Raw genomic sequence first — 6,325 nt, 5'->3', positions numbered from 1 at the left:
TGTCTCAGCAAAAAGAAAAGTGAGACCAACACAAGTTCTCAAATGAGTCTCATTTCTTTCTTGCACATGATCAGTTTATCAGAAAAAAATCAATTATGATGTATTTATATTCAACTTACAAAAGTTGTTTATTCCTTACACATTTCACAAAACTCATTCATATTTTTCAAGCTAAAGTCAAACCATTACTGCAAGACGTGATGTGCTTGAAATACATCTTTTTGAAACTTTAAAAACATGAAATTTCAAGATAACACTGCAGTGTCAATTTAATACATTTTTATTTTGACAGTTGTGTAAATTATACTTGGGATGTTGTTGTTGTTTTTTTTTTCAGAAGAACACTAAGGTTTTAGATGCAGATCCACAATAGTTAAAAGGCACAATATAAATGTATATGTCTTGTAAAATATATAAAAATAATATTGGAACTATAGTATTGTATTACATTTAACCAGTAGAAGAAGACGTCGCAAGGGAAAGTACAGGAACATTTTGCAAACAGCGACTGAGAGAAATGTCTATTTGCGGTTTAGGATGCAAGTTTTGTTCCAGCCGCACAGAGACTACGAGAGGTAAGAATTTTAATTATTTGGTTCACTGTTGCAAAGAGGTGAAATATTAACTCATTAGACCGAGTGGCCAATGGAATATGTACGAAGCTGTACATTGGCCCCTGTTCTACTAGTAGTTAGCGCAAATTACTTAATGCACTTTAATTTTGGCACTTTTAAAAAAAGTAATATTTCAATTATTTTATATACTGTATATGGTTTATTTTATTGTATACTATATAATATTTTATTCCAGTGTCACTTGTTGCACAGGGAAAGTAATTAGAGTGACACACCTCCCTTTACGCGTGATTAGGGCGTGTTTAGGGAAAGGGGATCGGGTAGTGACCATAGACTGTAAAAATAATGGACTGAACGAGCAATGAGGTCCCCCAGTGGAAATGCATTACTTCCTCTCCTCGCCAAAGTTGGCCGCCGCTTTCACCGTCAATTCCTGAAACAGATATCGCCATTTGCAACCCATCTTCAGCGATTGGTCTGAGTCATAGCTGAGTCATGGAATCTACAGGAAGTATTGTCACCAATCAGGAGTGAGTTTATTGCAACCGTCCGCCTCTTTCCACGCCTCGACCACGAGACCGCAGATGTAAACAGCTTCTACTTTAATCACGGCGGCTCAGTAAAATGCGTACATATTTCACAACTTTGCACTCTGAAATACCGTGTATAATATACGCCAAACACGGTTTTTGCGCGCATATGATACGCAATGGTAGAGAATGGGTTGCGCTGGCGTACAATATACACGACTTTTTAGGTTTCGTTTTGATCACGTGGTTAGAAATCCTCCGGCTCTTTTCTAAATGACGTCGTTCCTGGTTAAGGTTAGGATTACGGTTATGGTTAGGGTTAGAAAAGCAAATTGGTCGTTTGTGGGGCTTCTGTGATGCTCACGCCTCCACCAGGGGACGTGTCAAACGTGGAAAACACATTTTAACACGTTTAGGACCGCGCGTATTATATGCATGCAAAAACCGGTTTTGGCGTATATTATACACGGTATTTCCCAAATCGTGGCATATGTACGCATTTTACTGAGACTGGGCTGATTGTACAAGTCATTGTTCAAGCCTTTGAGGGAGAATCATTCCAACATTTGATTCTGTCAGCGGTCCTTTGGGATTTACTTACATTTATTCCTTTTTGTCGAGATAAAAGGAGCATTTGGGTGACGCTGCTGACCCCCTCGCACGCTGTCACTTCACATGCGCGGCCAGGTTACAGTCTGATCAGATGCACGTGAGATATTCAGCGGTATTTAAAATAAATAACCATCCCAACAAGTGAACAGCTGGATCTTTTTTCTGTTTGAAAATACGACCAGGTCCTTTCAAGTTTGTCTCGCGCTCCTCAGACGGCTGCGTCTAATTCAGGGCTGAAGCTGGAAAAGTGCGTTGAAGATGAAACTTTGGTTGGTGGTTCTATGCGCATATATTTATATATATATAATTTATGAGCTACAACCAAAACAGTGAAAAAAAGAAAAACAAACATTAAACAAACAAAAAAGTCCAAAGCACATAACCTCAGAGTGAAATCTATTTCTACAGAGTAAATCCTCATCTAAAAATGTCGACAGCATGCTCCTCTTGTTGTTTTAAACTCCTGCATCGGTACATTCCATTGAGGAAAACAACAGTAGGACAATGACTGGTACATTGTTGAATTGTAAAGTAGGTGTTAAAAGGTCTTCACGGACACATTAATGAAATCTGCTCCCATTGGCTACCTGTCATCTGTCACTCAAAACCCCAGACGTTCCACGTCAGACCCACAAACGCTTATTGAGCCATCTGATTGGTCAATTTATAACTCTAATAACTTGTGATAATGAAAAAAAATCTTCTCCTAGGAATCGAGTAAACAAATAAGACTTTTGTAAAAAGTATCCGCATGCTCCTTGCTTTTCTCCATTCTGCTGCTATGCTGGTCTTCACCTCATAGTGAAACACCCAAAGATTCTTGAACTCCACATTCATAATGACTGTGAAGTTAGACCCTTTTACTAAGAACAAAAACAAATTAACACAATTTATTACTGACTGCCTACAAATATGGTTTTGCCTTAAAATCCATTATGCTTTTTTGTTTTTTTAATGAACACATTTTTTTTTTACTTAAAATTGAAAATTGCACTAAAGCTGGGATGTGGTCTAAAGATCATCAGCTCAATGTCAGCATTTCTGACTGGAGGTGTTCAAATAACTGTAGTGGTGTTCTTTTTGATAGGTTACTGTTGAGTGTGAATAGTTAGGAATAGAAATCAAATTAATCTATTTTAGAATTCATAACTGAAATCCAGAGGGAATCAAATGTGTCAAAAATGGAAAACAATGTCTGAAACCCAACTCTGTGGTGGCATCTTAAGATGTGAAAATGACACTTCATTGGACAAAAGAGTTTGTAGTGCTTTAAGCCTTTTCATTTTTCATTTTCCTCAAATGAGTTAATAAAATGTGTGTGTTTTTGTAATGTAGGTTATATGACTTTTTTCTCGATTTAGCTAATTTGAATCAATCTCGAAGTATTTGACAGTCACTGAATATTGTCCCACTTAAAAAGATTGAAGATTTCTGTACTGCTCATCATAGGTTCAACTGTGAGAACATAAAAAATACATGAAATCACTTTGTCTAACATTTAACGCATCTATGGGTATAATAATGCAGAAAATAAGTATGTAGCTCTCACAAACAAGCAACAGTTCTGTCCCTTATGTCCTCTTTAAGATGCTCTTCTATCCACACATTCCTTGTATTAATGTCTCCCGTCTGAACTGGTATAAAAGACACCTGTACAAACAGTTAAATTTCAAGCTCTCCTCACGTCTAAGACCAAAGAGCTGTCAGAGGACACCAGGGACAAGACCTGAAAAGACCTGGGATGAGAAGAGATAAAGCGTTGGATCAATTATAAGAAAATTGACAAAATACAAGATCATTGACAGTTTCCGTCCACCTGGAGCTCCATGCAAGATCTCACCTGGTGGGGTTCAAATGATCTTGAGAACGGGGAGAAAACAGCCAACGTGGATGAACTGGTCAAAGTGGAGGAGAGCTGGGACTACAGTAACAAGGGTTACTATTAATGTAACATATTAATTAATCATCATGGATCAAACAGGCAACATCCATCCATCCATCCAAAAAGCTGTGTGCAGTGCCCATAAAAGTTACTGGTTACCCAGCTGTAGTATCCTAAACTGGCCACTAGATGACACAAAAAGACTGTTGTTGATCAAACTTCTTTCTTGGTCCTGCAGCAACCTCTGCCATCATCTGTGCATCTTTTTATTAATGTAGAAGGTTTTGAACTTCGTTTCAAATAATATTCTTTGCTCCTGTTGTTCACTTTATGTTACATTTCATCAAAAATCATGGATAATAACATGTTACTGCTAACCACCTATGTGATAAAACAGGGGAATTAAAGATGGAGATATTTTAGTATCTGTTTTCTTTTTCAATGTTGTTCTGTTTTTTCCCATCGTGCACCATTATGCTACAGAAATAAACTGTTGTATGCTCGTCAGAGTTCTGCAGATGCTAAACTCGTGTTCTCGTTACTTTTCCACCCCCTTTCACAGCTTCACCAGTTTGCTGTGACCTAGAAGATTTTTAAATTTAGCTCGTCATCTTCATAAGCAAGTGTTTGATCTCAACTGATCTGAATCCATTTTGGGAAGCCTGCCCTGACTGAAATTCATTCATTATCAGCCTGTTTCAAAGTGAGTCACCTTCTGCTCCTAAGGAAGCTGCTGTTAAAGAGGAGAATGCTGAAGGATGACTCACTGCATCAAAAAAACAAAAACAAAACAAAACAAAATACACTTTAAACTTTTAGAAGAAGCTTAAAGAAGCTGGTCAGATGTCTGTGGTACTGCAAATTAAGAATACAAGCCGAGTTCTTTTAGAGTTCAACTGCCTGGTTGGTTGGTGGGATATGGAAATGTGTAGGTCAGAGCTTTTTGGGGGGTTTGACAGCATCAAGGTATTTCTAATGCTTCAATCATGGAAAACACAACACCTCTCTGAGGGGAAACCACACCTACTTTGTTCTGAGCAGGTGTTATGCCCAAAGTTAAACTGATGGGACAGCCACTGTGGGATCACTGAGTCAACTAAGAACTGCTCCGTCAAGTGGTTTAGAATTAATTCATCTGTGCCAGAGATTCCAGGTGTTCAAGCAAATTGAAAGATTCAAAAAGGTGCAATGACCCACATAAAGATGTAGGTGCACACAAGAAAAGTGATGCTTTTACAGCAAAAACATAAAAGTACATCGTGAAGGACATTCAAGAATTAATTATCTTGATTTACTGAACATAAAAAATAGATTTTAATGAAACTGAACAAAAAAATCTTATAACAGAAGGAGGTCTTTTTGATCTTCTCAAATGGCAGACAGCTCCCTGCAAACTGTCTGGATTTCACACTGAACTCAACAGATGGTTGTGTATGCTGCTAACGAAGACACGAACAAGACACCTTCTCAGGTAACCTTGGAGATGAGAAATAAGGACAGCTAAGCTTAGCTTTCTTTTTCAGGTCACTTAAGTACTTGAATGATCACCAGCAGCTCCACTTCAGCCACTGAGCACGGAGAGAGTAGAATAAATGAGTGAGCGTGGCGTTGAGATGTTGTGTTACAGCGCAAACACTCAACAAAAGGGCAGGACTTGGAGGACACACAATTTTACAAGGGCTGTGAGTCTACATGCTAATAAGAAAGTTGCCTCAGGCATATTACTAATAAGATCAGAAAGTCTAATATTCTAAACACCCGCGGAGTTAATTACGTTAATAATTAATTTTGATTGCATTCTGTGCAAGTTGGAAATCTGGATGCAGTTTTATTTCAATGTTGTCTATATATATATAAATAAATATTTACACACACACACAAATATATATACATGAAATCTGGTGACTGTGGATGCCATTTGAGTTCATTGTCATGTCATCCTGCTGGCAGTAGCATCAGGAGATGGTTCAATGTGATCATAAAGGGATGGACATGGTCAGCAACAATACTCAGGTAGGCTGTGGTGTAACATTGATCAATTTGTACTAAGAGACCAAAGTGTGCCAAGAAAATATCCCCACATCATGACACTACCACCACCCGCCTGAACCGTTGATACAAGGTAGGATGGATCCATACTTTCATGTTGTAGAGACCAAATTCTGAGCCCACAATCCAAATGAAGACTCATCAGACCAGCCAATGTTTTTACAATCTTCTCTTCAACAAGACATTTCCGCCCATAGAACTAGAAATGTTTTTCTTCTTCGGATCATTCTCTGTAGAGATGGTTGTGGGTCAAAATCCCAGCAGATCAGCAGTTTCTGAAATACTCAGACCAACCCATCTGGTACCAACATCCATGCCACGTTCATAGTCACTTTAATCCTTTTACTTACTTATTTTGATGCTCGGTTTGACCTGCAGCTGATTGTCCAATCACCATGTCAACATGCTTAAATGCATTGATTTGTTGACATGTGATTGGCTGATTAGAAATTTGTGTTAATGAGCAGTTGGACAGGTGTGATCAATTAAGTGTCCAGTGAGCATATATATATTTAGTTGAAAATTCATTATACAAATTATTTTTTTGTCTTTTATACTGTATATATAAATTCAACAGTATATATATATATATATACTGTTACATTTTTTAAAGCAGAAAAGACTTGAAGGCTTCCAGCTGCTGGTGTGATTTGCTTCTGTCTTCATCCAAAAGAATG

This window comes from Oryzias melastigma, linkage group LG5, assembly GCF_002922805.2.
Source record: "Oryzias melastigma strain HK-1 linkage group LG5, ASM292280v2, whole genome shotgun sequence".
Taxonomy (NCBI): domain Eukaryota; kingdom Metazoa; phylum Chordata; class Actinopteri; order Beloniformes; family Adrianichthyidae; genus Oryzias; species Oryzias melastigma.
This window is presented reverse-complemented; position numbering follows the sequence as displayed.